Below are 16,347 nucleotides of genomic sequence, written 5' to 3'. Positions count from 1 at the left end.
TGGTTGTTTTGCATCTGTGGTCTTTTTGTGTCCGTCCGTCTTTGTGGACATTTTGCATTTTCTTAAACCCATTTTATGTTTTTTTTTGCAGTGATTTTGCATTGGTTATTTTGTTTCTTAGTAACTATCTCGTGTTTTTTCAGACTTTTGTCTCTTTGTGGTCATGTCATGCTTCTTTGTGGTTACTTTGTGTCTCTTCTTCCATCTATTTTTGATTTCTTTGCATCACTGTAACTTTTCTGTCGTCATTTTGCATTCCTTTGGTGGCCTTTTCACATTCATTCACATTGTTTTTTGGTATTGGTTGTTTGTCTCTTAGAGTTCATTTTATGCTTTTTGCAGTGTATTGTGTTTCTTTTTTGTCATTTGGCGTCTCTCTGTGGCATCTGTTCATGGGACTTAGAGAGTTTTTTGTGATCACTTGGCATCTGTTCATTTTACATCACTTTGTTGTAATTTTGCATTTCTTTGTGGTTGTTTTAAATGTGTTTTTCTTTTTTTCTGTCTGCTTGTGGTCACTTTGTTTTTCTTTGTGGCTGTTTTCAAGCCACTTTGTGGGAACTTTGGCGCTGCTTTGTAGTCTTTTTCAGTCCTGTGTCTCAGTAGTGAGCACAGTGTACAATCTTGGGAGTGAATCAGAGCTTTAATTCCATCGTTGTACCTTGAGGGCTGAACATAATGATCTGTAATGCAAAAAAAAAAGAATAAGAAAAAGATCATCTGAGGACAAAGATGGATCATACACAGCAACACACCCACAGTCCCTTATGACTCCTGCACGCACATCTGCACACACCCCGGCTGATATTTATCCTATATCCTGGCATTAAGAGCAAGTCACATCACATCCAAATGTCAGTCAGGTGAAGTGATGCTCTTTTAACATTTACGAAAATAAAGGTTGACAGAAGACAAAAGAAAAGTGGAGATTTGAGCTGCATGCAAACATGACACAGCATGTGAACTGCAACAGCAAACAATATAATCACAAACATTACATTTGGAAGTCCTTCATTATTTCTAATGATTTGTGACCTAACGGGCTTTTATTGTCACGTTTTTTCACCTGCAGCTAAGATAAAGTCATGAATTAAAAAACAAATTAGGAGACACAAATGTAATCCATGGAAACCAAACAAAATACAAACAGTTGTATATTTTTCCATTAATTACCTATTTGGATAGCCCGCTGAACCAAATGGAAAACTCTTTAGGGCCTAGGCTGAGAAAGTTTATGATCTGGCAGTTAATCCTGTTTTCTGAACATCTTTTACAACTTGGAGAGCACAAATATGGAAGAGGTGCTTCGCTCCAGGCCAGAGCAGTGCTTGATCCAGGATAAGAGACACGTCGTCATTCTGGGAGGAAACATATTAACCCCTTCAGACCCTAAGGTTATGATACATGATACTAAAGGTGCTGAACTTAGCCATATAATTTAGCTCGCGGAATTACAGCTGCCTCTATTCCTGAGACACTCCCTACTTAACCTCGCTTCCTGATGAGAATGCCTTGAGAGAGACTAAATACCGCTGGTTTAGTTTGTCAGTTTTCACTTCGGTTTGTCAGTCAGGCACAAAACTGACAGTTTCAAATTTTAATCCTTATAGTTTTCATGAAATCAAATCCCATTTGTAAATGTAAAACAATAGCCATTCAATGTATGGATATTTATTAATTACTTCTCTACAGGGTAGTTGTCAGTGTTACTGGCTGGGTTTGCCATTCCATTCATGGATTCAACATGCCTTTTAATACACAACAAATTCACATGATCACTTTTCTTCAGTGTTGGACACAGTGTCTAAGGTTGCATTCAAATACTGTCACAGTGGTGCAACAAAGGCTAACCTGTTTCAAAGGCTCCATCAAATGCAGTTTAAAAAAGCATTCTTTTATTCCCGAGATTAACTTATTGTATCCATCATGGACCAACCTACTGAAGATCAGTTGAGAGCTGGTGACAGTTGGATTTTGAGAATGTGGGAGACTCTGCAAACTAAACTTTGGAAACTTAAGATTATGCTTAAGTGTATGTATTGGGTCATTTCCATTTTCTCCAGTGTATGATGTCTGCAGTTCCACCTTGTCAAAAACACTAAGGTCTTGGATTTTGTCCTGACTGTCAGTTTCAAGTATATGGCAGGGCCTGGTGTGTGTGACGCAAAAGAACATTTTAAATAGAAAGTACACCAGAGGAATATGCTGCATATCAGAGCAAGAATTGTCCACAGATAACGTTGCTTACACATCCCAAATCTGATTTTGCGACAAATGTGGTAACACCTTAAATTACGCTTTGCGACATAATTTGCCAATGGCTGTAGCGAGCCTTCTGCATTAACTTTGACCACACATGTGTGATGTTTGTTTTATAATCTGAAGACTTCACAAATACGTGTGCAAGAAATTTAAATGGGGAAAAGTCTGTATTATTTCTGGATATTACAAATAAAGTGACATGTATATGCAATCAATCAAAGATGCATGTTCAAAACAAGATATGGGTTTAAATTTTGGTAATTAAAAAAAGAAGCACTACCGACATATTGCAGGGAGTCTGACGGGATAAAATTAGATTCTCTTGTACGAAAATTCCACGTATGTGAAAATCTACTTGACAGTTAAATAGATTTTGATTGAAATTACTTCATCGTTTTTATTATTTGGATTTGGTTGGTTGCATTTTAATCAGACACGGTGACTGCTCTTGTGTTGTAGGAGCTGCTCAATCAATGTTTGCTGTCGTGCGGTTTAACACTTGCTGTTAGTACCAGCAACTACAGGTGGCGCCAAATCAACCAGAGCTGATCCCTTCTTTAGCAGGTCGAGGGATTTGTAAGATGAAAGTGCACTGAACAGTAACATCCATCTGTTCATCATCGATACTTAATCCTCATTAGGGGTGGAGGGTCCGTGTATATTTTGGCAATTGGATTTTCTGTTCTGAAACGGCTATTGAAAAAGAAAAAACGAGTGGTTATTTGATTTTCGTTTTAAAATACAAAAATTAAAATTGAAATACAAGACGTTTTTACTTTTCATGATCAAAAAGGATATACGAAATTTTAAAAATGCTTTCATTTTCATTTTATATTTAGAATGACGAAAAAATAGAATCAGTAAAGTCCTATTCGCACGGGATTAGTATTACCTGGGGACCTCTGGTGATTTGTAATAATTGCGGAGGAGGTCGGTGATCTTAATCCCGTGCGAATGCGCCATGTCGGTAATTGGTAAAGTAATAATTCCCCCGCAAATTACCTACTATAGTTCACCAAACACCGACCTCCTGGGATAATACTAGTCCCGTGCGAATATGCATCTCGGTGATTGGGGGGTATTTTAGTTTTTTTAGTTTTTTTTTTTTTTTTTGCACCTCTTTTTCTACGTCTTTCTCGGTTAAATTATGGAGGCTGCGGTGGAAATTATTGACGGCAGTTTAGGAGCAAATGCAGTAGTCGGCCGATACACAACATGCCTGTGGACCATTCACAGAAACGGCAAAATCAGATCAATAACAAAAGGGACATTTGGGACGATATGGAGATGGAAGACATGCGTAGCAGCGTGCGGTAAGCATATCTTTCAACAGGCTGAATACAAACGCCCTGACGGCCCGTTATCCCGACAATGCTGCCCCCTGTTCTAAAGTCACGTTGCTACTTTGACATATTTACTGTTGCTATGACGACTACATACCACGTTAAAAGTGGTAATTTTAACCCGAACCACAAGCTTTCCATTTTGTGCCTAAAACTAAGGACACCCTAACGATAGCGTTGTTACAACATAGGCTTTTAATGTTTAAAAGTTTATTGGCGCGACCGGTGTCTGTATTTTTTTGTGTGTAGCGGCCAACCACTTTGCACATGGACGTGACAACAGCGGACCTTGCGATCGGCACAGATTTGACATCATATCCAGGCTGTAATGTCAGTAAATTCGAGTAAAATACAGACTTTGCTTATCCCGTGCGAATGCGCTTAAAGAAACACTGACGTGGGGGGTAATTCACAAATTACCAGAGATACACAGGTAATACTAATCCCGTGTGAATAGTACATAAGAGACAGAATCGGAAAAGGGTCCGTTTTTTCATTTTCTGAGACCGGAAGTGGTCATCAGCAAGTGTGGAGCCAAACGACAACAAGATTCTCAGAGGGCGGAGCCATAGAGCAGTGATTGGTCAGACCATAGCTGCTGTGGACCTTGTTTTTGGAGTAAAACATGGTAAGAAGATAAATACTTCTAACCTGTAGCGTTGTTTTGTTGTACGTTAAGTCAGCGACTTGTGAAGAGTTGTGTTTTGTCGTGTTTGAGCAGTTGCTCCAGACGCGTTAGCTAGCTAAGCGGCTAAGTTAGCTAGCTAAGCGGCTAAGTTAGCTAGCGGGCTAATTAACACAGGTGGCGAACTTACCGCTGAACACCTGTGTTAGTTGCTGCAGCAGCTGTCCGTCATTAGAATGAACTTGTCAACTTGTATTTCTCTGCTGTTTATTTGAGCTTTTAAAAAAGTTATTTTACTTTAAGGTTAACTGAAACCCGTTGAGCTGCACTGAAGTTTAACATTCAGCTGGTTTGAATTAAACCGTGCTTAACTTAACATTGCGCAACATTACCTCTCTGAATCTCCATAATTTCATTAAATTCCTTCTCTCTTCCACTGCTCAAGTTCAATCCAGTATATAAAGTGACATTAATAGTGAATAAACTAACAACCAACCATTGTATTTATTTATTATTGCATGTATTTGTAGTGAAACATGAGTGGAAACCTCCTACTTTTGGATCTAGAACTGTACAAGCCGTTCATTTTCAGTCATCTGACAAGTTAAACTCCCCTTTTTACGTGAGATTGAAGCAGAAAGTCTGAGTTAACAAAGAAAGTTGTTTATAATTTGCGATACCTGTTATCTCTGACCGAGGCTTTAGTTTTTGTTGACCCGATTTACACGTAGAAACTTTGTTCAGGAAGATTTCTCAGTAGCTCAGAGGACATGTTGCTTTTTACACAACCTTGTAAGAGAATGTCTGTCAATGCTTTCAGTAGAATTTAGAAACACAACATTTCCTAAACAGATATTTTGAGGCTGTGAGGTTGAACATTTGAGAGTATATCAGTGTGTTTGTTTGTGGTCTTTCTGTTTCTAGGTGGAAGCTGAATTAGTGAGGATGACTCCTGCTCCTGTCATCTCTAAGCTCCTCACACATCTTTACCTGCACATGAGGAAAATCACTCCTGTAGAATGCAGGTATGTTTGTCATTATTATAAAAAGATGTTGCCTGGTGACCTGTCAGAATCCCATCATACAGAGTCAGCCAAAATAATGTTTACACACATCAGGAAAAGAAAAACTTGCATAAATATTTCAATACCAAATTTATTCAGACATCACGAGATTAATAAAAGTTATCTTTGGCCTCTACAATTACAAGAGGTGTTCAAAGTGGTGGCCACTGGCTTCCAGACATTTCTGTTGTGTTGTAGACGTCACTTGTTGATGCGCCATTCATGAGGGTAGCGCCATCTGTTGGGAAAACATCGTACAACAGGACACAGAGTTATCGTGATTTGATCAAATTTTGAAAGTGGTATCTATATGTGTAGAAATACTTATACAAATGAAATATCTATAAAAAATCTTTTCCTGATGTGTGTATACATTATTTTGGCTGACTCTGACTCTGTGAACTTAATGAGAACAAAACTGTCATTTAATTGTTGCTCTGAAATCTTCTTTAGTGAAAACCAGCTGGTGTTCTGCTTTGAAACAAACTGCTGTTGAGGTCTGTGTTTTTAGGTTTAACCCCACTGTTTCTGAATGAACTGATAGTTGTTGTTTTTTTCCCTGATCAATGTGGACGTTATAATTGCTGGTAACATTTACTGATCATATAATCTGCATGACAATATAACAGTGTAACATTATGACCACCTGACTAATACTGTGTTGGTCTCTTTATGCTGCTAAAACTCCTCTGACCCAGTGATTCATCAGAACCTCTGGGGATGTTCTGTGGATTCTGTGGATCCTGTGGGTTGCAGGGTGGATCCTACCTAGACCAGGCTGATCCTGGACCATCCCACAGATGCTCAATCAGATCTGGATGTGGGGAGTGTGGAACCCAGGTGAACAGTTTAGCTCTGTCGTGTTCCTCAGACCACTCCTGAGAAGTTTTAGTTTGTCCTGCTGAGGGAGGCAGCTGGCATCAAGGACTGCTGTTGCCATGGAGACTAGGGGGTTGTTTGTCCTGCAGTGTTTAGGTGGTGGTACATGTCAGACATCCACATGAACGTCAAGGTTTCCCAGCAGAACGTTGCATTAGAACAAGATGATGGATGTTGTTCTCTTCAGCTGTCAGTGGTCAGAATGTTGTGGCTGATTGGTGGATCTGTCTGCCTTTACTCTGACATCCAGAGTTATACAAAAGTGGAGTATGTGTGCAGTGCAGAAGAGATTTACTTTATTGTATGCAGTTTTTTTTAAGGGAGAGCATTTTTCTATCCACCTGAATGAAGACCCAATCTCTCCCTTCAAAGGATAGTTAATAATTACTACAGCTTCCATAGTGGTCCCATCAGAAAAAATCATATCCATATACAGATTTTTATTAATTCCAGGGCTGGTTCAGTCAAGATTTATAATAATAAGTACATCAAATAATTCTTTGTCACAGTTGGAATTTTGCAGCCTGAGAGATGGTTGAGAAGGTTTGCAGTTCTTATTTTAGCAAAATATGTTATAATAGAAGATCTTTATTGTCATTGTACATGAAATTATCTGCAAACCAGCAAAGTGCATCAGTCTGAGGTATCTAAAAATAAATAAGTAAAGAAAAATGCTTCTAAAGCCAATAATAAACAGAATGTTTTGAGGGAATATTCTAAAAAGGAAAGAAAAGCTCCATTCTCACTCCTCTCAGGATAAACTGTCATTAAAATTGACTTTAAATTTAGCTTCAACATGAGATAAAAACATTTACTTTCATTACTGATGTTGTCAAGTTTTAATAAAGTTCATGCTACTTTTATAAAATGATGAAAGTGAATAAATTGTATTTCTGTGATCTGTGTTTGATTTCTGTCTTTTCTCCTGTCATCCAGATGTTCAGAGGGAGATGATGCCACATCTGGTCCAGCTGATGGAAGGTCTTGAAGTTCTCTGACTGGCCTCGACTGAAGATGGTCGTCTGACTGGATTTAAGGTTCAGATGCTCAGTAACAAACTCCACCAATGAGCCAACAGGGAAGCTTTAGGTTTATTAAATGTTGCTATGAAGGTATCGCTGTTTTTCTTTGTGAATGCAATGTGCTCCAACTGAAACTTGAATTAGAACTTAGAAGTAAATCCTTCCATCTGAAAGGATTTAGTTGCATTAATAACCTCACAACATTCTAATTTTTATTTCAGTCTTAGTTGGAAATAGAATCTCTGTATTGATTCAGGTAAAAACTGAACTTCACAGCATGTTGGAGCAAAACAACCAGATGAAAACTGTGATGGTGTTGGATTGTCAGACCGTAATGTTGCAGCTCAAAGCAGCTTTTCTGTCTCAGTTCATTCTGACATTCAGCTATGAATCAACACAGCAGATGGTGATCCATGCTGTGGAAGTCTCACATTTCCTGATTTAATGGAGCTGCTTTGCACTTTTTACACTGTTTATTCACCAACACTTTATTTAATAAAAGTCCCATCTAGTTTTAATGAGGAATGTGATGTTTTAATTTCTCTGTGAATAACTGCAGTCTAATGTAACAGCTGGAGTTGTAACATCTGTCCTGATATTGATCATGAAGTATTGATCAGAATACTTATGGTTAGCAGTCATCCCTGAAGTTTACATTAAAATCTTTACCTGTGTTGTGAACTTTGGTAAGAAGCAGAAACTTTAGCGTTGCCATGGATACATGAGTGTTAAATTCTGTCCATGTTTCCATTTTGGGAAATGCAGTCCAGTTCCAGAATGTGGAGGAATTTAGTCTCACAATCGCAGACAACAAATATTATCTGAAAGTCGGGTTATTGTTGTTTATCAGCACAATACAAAAAGATTAATGTTAGAAATATTCCAGTTAAGACTCTAGAATATCATGATTTATGTAAATTTACCTCAATAATATGAATGTTCAGGTTAAGATTGCACAGTGATATTTATTATGTAAGTTTAGCTGATTAAAGTTTATGACTCTCCACTAAAATATTATTTAAATTGACATCATTATTATAATATTTAGGGTCAGACTGTACAGTATTGAGATTAAGAAATCAAATATTCTATAAAATGTAAATACACTGAACTCATTTGGATATATTTAAATGAGACTCTATAACATTATTTGACACAAATTTATCTAAATCAAAATTGTAATCATTTTTACTCCAAACATTTACTGGACTGATTTAAACATTAAAATCACTCCTTTCTAATCCTCTGCTGTACGTTCAAACCTGAGGCCTTAAATAGAAACACACAAGTATCTGATTGAAGGAACTTCTGCAGAGTCCTGGTTCCAGAACATGATGATAGAATTATAGACAAACTTTAACAAAAGCTGCCTGAGAGTTTACAGCTTTTTATGTTAGATTTCTTCAGTAATTTAACGAGCGTTATCAGCAAAAATCAAGTGTTCATTTGATGAACTTCATTTCCTAAAACATCCAGAATTGGAACTCATATCTTTGGCAGCTGTAAAGTTTCTGCTCCTTCAAAGTTCACAACACAATGAATTAATTCCTAAAACACTCTCAATGCTGGAGAGCGTTTGTGATGCTGAAGCAGTGACCAGTTTTTCTGTTTCTTCTCTGGAGATGCACAATGACGGACGTCTGCAGAGACTGAGAAAGAGTCTCACCACATCCTGACATGAGGAAAAAGACTTTATTGAAGACTACAATGAGAAAAACTATCAGACAGCAGACGGCTGCATTCAAGGTGAGCTCTGAACATTTGATCTGGAACAGGAATTCAATAACGGCAGCATGAGCTTCATTTCAGTCTGTAGCTGCTGAATTCATGGATGAATCATCTGGCACTAGAGAGGAAGACCATCAAACATCCACATCAGCTGATGGAGGTCCAAAAGTCTCACCAAACAAACAACCTACAGAGTGAAGACCTCTAACCTGATTGGACAGCCTCCTATTCAGCCACATGTGAACAAATGCCTCTAAGCTGATTTGTTTTCTAAAATAAATCTAGTTTGAGTCCTAATATATGCCTGTGTGTTTGCTTCTTTACATGGCTGTTAACAGTTTAGGCTGTTAGATTGTTCCAGATAAGACAAGTACAAGATTCTTCAGAGCCGTTCTACCACGAGCCTGACAGGAAGAACTCCAACAGCTACTGAATGTTCCTGTGGTCCCCTCAAGGCTACAGGAGGAGCCCTACGAGGACGAGCAGGTCCACCTGATGGCGGCCAGTCGCTGCGGTTCAAAGCCAACACCGACTACATGGACTTCTACTGGACCACACGGAGGCCTTCAAACCGGACCAACAAGTTCAGCGACTCCCCGACTGGTGGGTCTGAGGACGCCACCGAGCCTCGGTCCAGCCGGCCTCCTGTCTGTGGATGTTTGAGTGCTGAGAGGTTTGTGGATGCATGTGAATGTGTCTGTGTTGAAACAGCAGCTTTGGACTCACTAACGCTGGGAAAAACCAAGAGCTCCTTTATTTGTGACTTCCACTAAAAAAACTGAAGAAAATAAGTTTGCCAGGGTTCTGACTGATAACAGATTAATAAATAATGAAAATAACAGTTTAAATATTCCTTTAAACAATCCTTTTAGGTCTACACTTCCTTTACACTGACTTCTTGGTATATGTATATACAGATGACTGTATGTAAGTATTTTGGGTGGAATATACCAATAAGCCCAATGTTCAAGGGTTCTTCTGGGAATATACCATTAAATCAACCTTTTAGGTAAATGTTCCAGGATGTTGGGTAGAATATACCATCAGATAAACCTTTTAGGTCTACATTGGAAGATTTTAGAGTAGAATATTACTCCAAACCATCCTTTAGGTCTACATTTAAGGTGGAATACTCCTTTACACCAAGACTTTTTGGTCTACATTGAAGGATTTTAGGTGGAATATTCCTGTGAACAATTTTTTTAAGTTTATGTTCAAGGATGTTGGGTGGAATATACCATCAGACCAACTTCCGAGGTCTACAGTAGTGAATTTTAGGTGGAATATACCATTAAACTCACCTTTTAGGTCTACATTGGAAGATTTTAGGTGGGATTTTCTTCCAAACCATCTTTTAGTCTACATTTAAGGATGTTTAGGATGGTATATTCTTCCAAACCAACTTCTCAGATCTACATTTCAGGTGGAATATTCCTCCATACTAACTTTTTTGGTCTACATTGAAGGATTTTTTCTAAACCGCCCTGTCGGGTCTATATTTGAGGTTTGCAGGTGGAATATTCCTTTTAACCAGCCCCTCAGGTGTCTTTGAGGATTTTGGATGGAATACTCGGTTAAACCAACATTTTAGGTCCATGTCCAAGGATTTTTGGTGGAATGTTCCTTTAAGGTGGATGTGTGAGGACCTTGTAGGTGGAATACTTCCTGAAACCAACCTTTTAGGTCAACATTCAAAGATTTAAGGTGGAATATTCCTTTAAATCAACCTAAATTTCATGTTTTGATCATTATCAAGTGAGAAACCTCAATCCAGACTCCTCATAATGACGTCTGAGATTTATGCTGCTGTTATTTGTTTAGTCCAGACTAAACAACAGAAATCCACAACTATAATTTTATTTCAGGATTCGGTTATTAAATGTCAAAACAATCCATGTGACTCTAAAAACTCAACAGCTTTACAAACTCTAAGATTAAACTCTCCACAAGGATCCAAAATAAGTTGGACTTCTACATGAGAGCTTTAATTATTCTTCATCTACTTCCTGAAAAGTTTGGTCAATAAAAAAGACAAAAATTAATATTCAGCTGAACTAAAGACAGACTTTGTGATTTTTCTTGTTGTAAAGTTCCTCTTTCAAATAAATAGCCTCCTAACCTCCTGGAAACCAGCATTTGTCCTGTTTTTGTGTTGCTCCTCGGCGACCCCAGACAGCCGGGTCCTAATGTTTTTTGAGCAACACACCATACTATGACGTTTTTACAATGATGGTTCTACTATGGAACCAGTTTGACATGTTCAGGCGTTCTTTGTGTGAAAACTCAGAGATTTCAGGTATCAGAAGGTGTTTTTCAACTTTCTTTGTTAACTTTCTGCTTCAACTTTAAACTAAATTTACTTGACTAACCCAGCCCTCTGGACTTCCAGTAAGCTGTGTTCCTATTGGCTGTCCAGGTGGCTGCTTGGTGTTATCAGGAACACCTGAGCAGCTCACTGTCTTCCTGCTTCATGTGTCTGCAGCCAAACATTTCCTCTGCTTCTTTTCCCCACTGAACCGGGTTTGGCTCCATTGCTTTAGTTTGTTATTTAGGCGTTGGCTTGCAGCTTCCAGCAGTAAAATCGTCTTTAATGTGTTTCTTGGTGTGTTTTAGGGCTTTGTACTGGATAGTTGTCTTGGTAAATGTGGTTCTTTAGCCACAGTTAGCACATGGTGCTAATGTGTGCAGTGATTAGTGGATTTGCTGCAGCTGAGTTGTGTCTTTATCTTGGCTGTAGTGAGTCTTTAGAGGTTTTTGGTCTGACACATTCTGTATTCTTGTTTGTGAACCAAGGTTGGTTGTCCAGAAGGTAAGAGTTCCTGTCCTGATTCTCTGTTTAAAGAGGTTCTCTGGTAGGCTGCAGGAGACTTTAGCGTTTGGGTTGTGCTAGTTTGGTTTTTGTACGGTTTCATTTGGACGACTATCTTGAGGCCCCTCCATGTGGTTTAGTGAGGTTTTCTGGAACAGTTCTACAAAGCAACCTGCAGCAGAAAAGACTTTGAGAGTTTTTAGGAAGTTCTGGAGACCAGACTTTAGAGCAGCAGAAACATTTGTCAGCAGTTTGAGCAGGAGAAGGTGAGCTTCAGAGTAGAAATGAGACGGAAACCTTCTTGACCCGTGTGGTGAGGTCCTGTACCAAGAGTTTGAGCAGGTTGTGAAGAGTCTGTAGTTCTTTGGTCTGAAAGCACAAGAAGAGTCGACTCATTAAAGGAGAAAACCGGAGATATTGTTGCTTCTTCTGTCGCTCTGCAGTTCCCAGTTTCCTTAGACTGAATATCAAGTTTATATTTTAAATGATTTCCCATGTGAGCCCAAGAAGACTTCAATAAACTCCCTCCATCCCTTGGACACAACAGATTTTATTACCATATTAAATCTTTTTTAAAAATATATTTTTGAATTTTAATCATAATTTTAATCATAGTTTTTTCTCTTTGCTTGTTTAGTTTTGTCATCTGTGTGAAAGGTGCCAAACAAATAAAGTTGAACTGATAAAGTGAATAATTGACTAACTCATGATTTTGACAACAGAAATATTTTCATTGTGATTTAAGGGTTTGTTTCATTTTCAAGGTTGGGGTTAAAATCTTGACAGAAAAAAAAGATTAAAGAAACAAACTACATTAAAAAAAGCAATCAAAGGAAAAAAACATTTAATACAATAAAACTTAAAAAAATTAAACATTAAATACAGTTAAATGATATTAAACAGGCAAAATAGTGAATTAGATTATTAAACAGAAGCTACAACATGTAATTATGAAAATAAACAAAATTTTTTAAACAAAAATATTAAACATTAAAGATGAAATATTTTAGATAATTAAACATTTAAAAAATACAGTTAAACAAGAACATTAAACATTTAAAAAATACTAAACATTTAATTAGATTATTAAACCTTTGAAAAGACAAAACATTTAATCCAAAAATTAAGTGTTTAATTAGAAAATTAAATCTTAAAGGCAATAAAGCTTTAAATGGGAATTAAACAGAAAATACAATGAAGCATTTAAAAAGAAAATTAAACATTAGAAGGTGGTAAAACATTTAAAAAGAAAAACCTGAAAGATTTAATGGAAAAATTAAACATTGAGAAAGAAAAGGAAAATTTTCAAACAAGCCGATAAAACATGTGAAAAAAACAATTAAACATTAAAAAGACAAAACATTTGGAAATCAAATCAGACATTAGAAAAGAATAAAAGGTGAGAAAAGAGCAAAACTAAACATTTAAGAAGAATCAAACTACAGACACATTTGAAAAGACACCAGTTAGACTTTAGAATATCAAATTAAACAGAAGAGACAATAAAATGATCAAAAAGAGCAAAAACAGATAAAGCCTTAAAGTGTTTTCTAGTCTGAAATGAAAACATCAAGTTGTTTCTTCAAACATTTCCTCTTTCTATGTTCTTGGTTTCGATTGTGGGCAGATTTACTAAGAACTCATTTCAGAAAACTGCTTTCCAGATAAAGTCTACTAGTAGTTGAAGGCATGGATCAAACTAATGTTACCTTCTGATCTCCACAAACTTTACTGTTCAGTGAAGAGAATCAAAGTTTGTTGAGGATTTCTAAATAACCCACAGGTGAAGGTCTGAGAAGAACTCAGATGGATGGTCTAAATGTGAAATCAAGACTCACGGTCACAAGTTTTAAGGCTTCTGTTTACCAGAAAGTTCAGACTAACAAAGAAGTACTGAGAAACTTTTAAAATTTCAGTCCTCAGACTGTCTAAAGGTTCAAACTAACAGAGAAGTACTCAAGAACCTGTAGGTTTTCAGTCCTCAGACTGTGGAAAGGTTCAAACTAACAGAGAAGTACTGAGAAACTTTTAAGATTTCAGTCCTCAGACTGTCTGAAGGTTCAAACTAACAGAACTACTCAAGAACTTTTCGGATTTCAGCCCTCAGACTGTCTGAAGGTTCAAACTAACAGAGAACTACTGAGGAACTTGGAAGATATCAGTCCTTGGACTGTGTGAAAGTTCAATCCAACAGAGAACTACTGTGGGACTTAGAAAATTTCAGCCCGCAGACTGTGTGAAAGCTCAGGTCCTGAGGACTCGGGAGGTGTGGAGGCTTGGAAAGTCTTGGAACTGAGGGTTTCCACCCTCCAGCACAAAGGCTGAAGTCCAACCTCCTGAGAAAAAATGGTCGAGTCAAGACCCGAGTTAAAAAAAAACTCGAAGACGACAAAAAATAGATGATAAATGCGCAAAAAAAAGAAGAATTAGTATCTGAGCAAGTAGCTCAGGGGGATAAGAGGAGAGACTACAGAGTGGAGGGTCGCAGGTTCAAGACCCACCACCGGCACTTTTCTTTCTTTGTCTTTGTCAGGATTTTGAGAAAAGTTTAAGAAGTGTCTGGTCTTGAACCAGCGACCTGCAGCTCCATAGGCAAATCCTTAACTCACTGAGCTACAGATCAGATGAAAAGAAATAAATTCGTCGTCCCTTTGGCATTGTAGTTCCTCAAGTGACCACATGGGCGGAGCCAGGGTGGAGTCTGGGTGGAGTCAGGGCGGAGAGTGGGCGGGGAGGTGGGTGGCGGCCTCCCCCCTCTACTCCCCCACCTGCCCCCACCACCCACCACACCTTCCCCCGCCCCACGAGTTCTTCGAGTCTCCACGAGTTCTTCGAGTCTCCACGGGTTTTCCCCAGTTTCTGGAGCTTCCACCAGGTCCGAGGCACAACAACTTGTCATGAAGAGGTGTTGAAGGTGGCCAGGATGGACTGACTTTTTACAGCCACTGGAAGGAAGACCACTAGAAGAGCAGGTCTTTAACCACCATCCAGAAAATCCATGGAGTTGGTCAACTTTTATCAACCTCCATCCACATGTTCAACTTCATATCTTTGAGATTTTTAGCACCACAAACCTTTAGTATCACACTTTATTATCAATTATTAGGACTTTAATGGAATACACCAGCAGATTTACTTTTTCTTGACAAACTTTATTCTTGTCGTCGTGGGACTGCAGTATTTAAAACTCTTCCTTCTATTTGACCTCATGTTTATTAGTTTTAGTGGAGAAACTTATTTTAATTGTCCATTAGTCTCTTAAAAACCAAATAATAAATTTGATTAGTCAAGATGTTTAAATTTCTTACTTTGTCATATTTTAAATATGACAAAAAAATATAAAAAGAAAAGCGTCTTGAGACAATTTACCTGTAACTGGCGTAATATAAATAAAATTAAAACTGTATGTATCTTGTAATGTTGGAGTAATTCAGCCATATATGTTGGAAAACACATTTTCTTTGTCCATTAATCTGTTGATTGTTTTCTCCACTAATTCATTTCTTGTTTTGGTTTATAAAATGTCAAACCCAAATATATTCAGTTTACTGTCATAAAAACCAAACAGATTTACATTCATGATGCAGGAATCAGGCAGTTTTTCACTTTTTATCTTAGTTTAGTCAGAAAGATAGTTGATAATGTGTGAATTGTTGCAGCTTGTGAGCAGTAAAAGGTTTTAATCTTTGGGGCCGAGTGTCAGAAAACATTTAGAAACCAACATCAACAAAACATTCAACAAAGATTTGAACATCATTAAAGGGAAATCCAACTTTTGCATGACAACATCTAATTAAAGGACATTTATTTCCAACGTAAATGTGTGATATTCATCCTCTGGAGCTTTCTCTTCACATCGTCTTCCACCTGGACTGCTTTGGTCGGGAGCATGTGCAACAAACATTTGAAGAACTGCACTTTAACATCAATGAATGACACTGAAGTTTAATCTCTACATAAATGAGACTGAGTCTGGATGTGCTGCTCTGTCATTAACTCCTAAGTTTAGGGAAATTTCAAACAAAAGAGGACAGTTCAGATCAGACTTGAGAATGAGCTGATTTTGAACAAACATCTCAGACTTGCTGAGCTTCAGCACCTCTAGCAAGATATTTTAACAACAAGCAACTCAAGAGATCCAGAAGTTGGAGAGAGTTAGCTTTAGCTGAGCTAAAGAACATGTGGGACGCTAACCTAGCAAACATTTCAGACTTTTCTCTGTGAATTCTGAGAAATAATTTCCTATTTAATGACAGAGCTACACATCTTAACTCAGTCTCATTAAAACAGACTCTAATTCAGTGTCATCCATCCATATTAAAGTGCACTTACCCAAAATGTTTGTTGCATGAGCTCCAACAAAACCTGTCCAGGTAGAAGGCCACTTTGACAAACAGGAAGTGGAAGATTCCAAGCAGATTTATAGAAGGGGGAGCCGGACTGTACTAAGTGTGGTGGAGTATAGAGGGCTGTTTTGTGGGTTTTTAAGGCTGATAATGATTATTAGTGAGACATTTGGAGTAGATATTCATTTGCAGTAAATGAAAGTATTTAAAATCTTGGAGTTAAACTTAGAAGAAAAACTAACAGAAAACTTTGTTGATACGTTTTAGTT

General features: G+C 37.7%; 1 long non-coding RNA gene across 1 annotated transcript; it reads left to right on the top strand.

Moving 5' to 3' along the window:
* The first annotated feature begins 4,167 nt into the window (after positions 1-4,167).
* Positions 4,168-9,339, top strand: LOC129349954 (uncharacterized). Its single transcript, XR_008603127.1, has 3 exons — positions 4,168-4,233; positions 5,155-5,255; positions 7,110-9,339. It is a non-coding gene; the product is annotated as an uncharacterized LOC129349954 (long non-coding RNA).
* Positions 9,340-16,347: the final 7,008 nt, after the last annotated feature.

Source organism: Amphiprion ocellaris, chromosome 2 (assembly GCF_022539595.1).
Source record: "Amphiprion ocellaris isolate individual 3 ecotype Okinawa chromosome 2, ASM2253959v1, whole genome shotgun sequence".
In the NCBI taxonomy this organism is placed as follows: Eukaryota; Metazoa; Chordata; class Actinopteri; family Pomacentridae; genus Amphiprion; species Amphiprion ocellaris.
The sequence above is the reverse complement of the archived record's forward strand: the minus strand, read 5'-3'. Positions and strand labels throughout refer to the sequence as shown.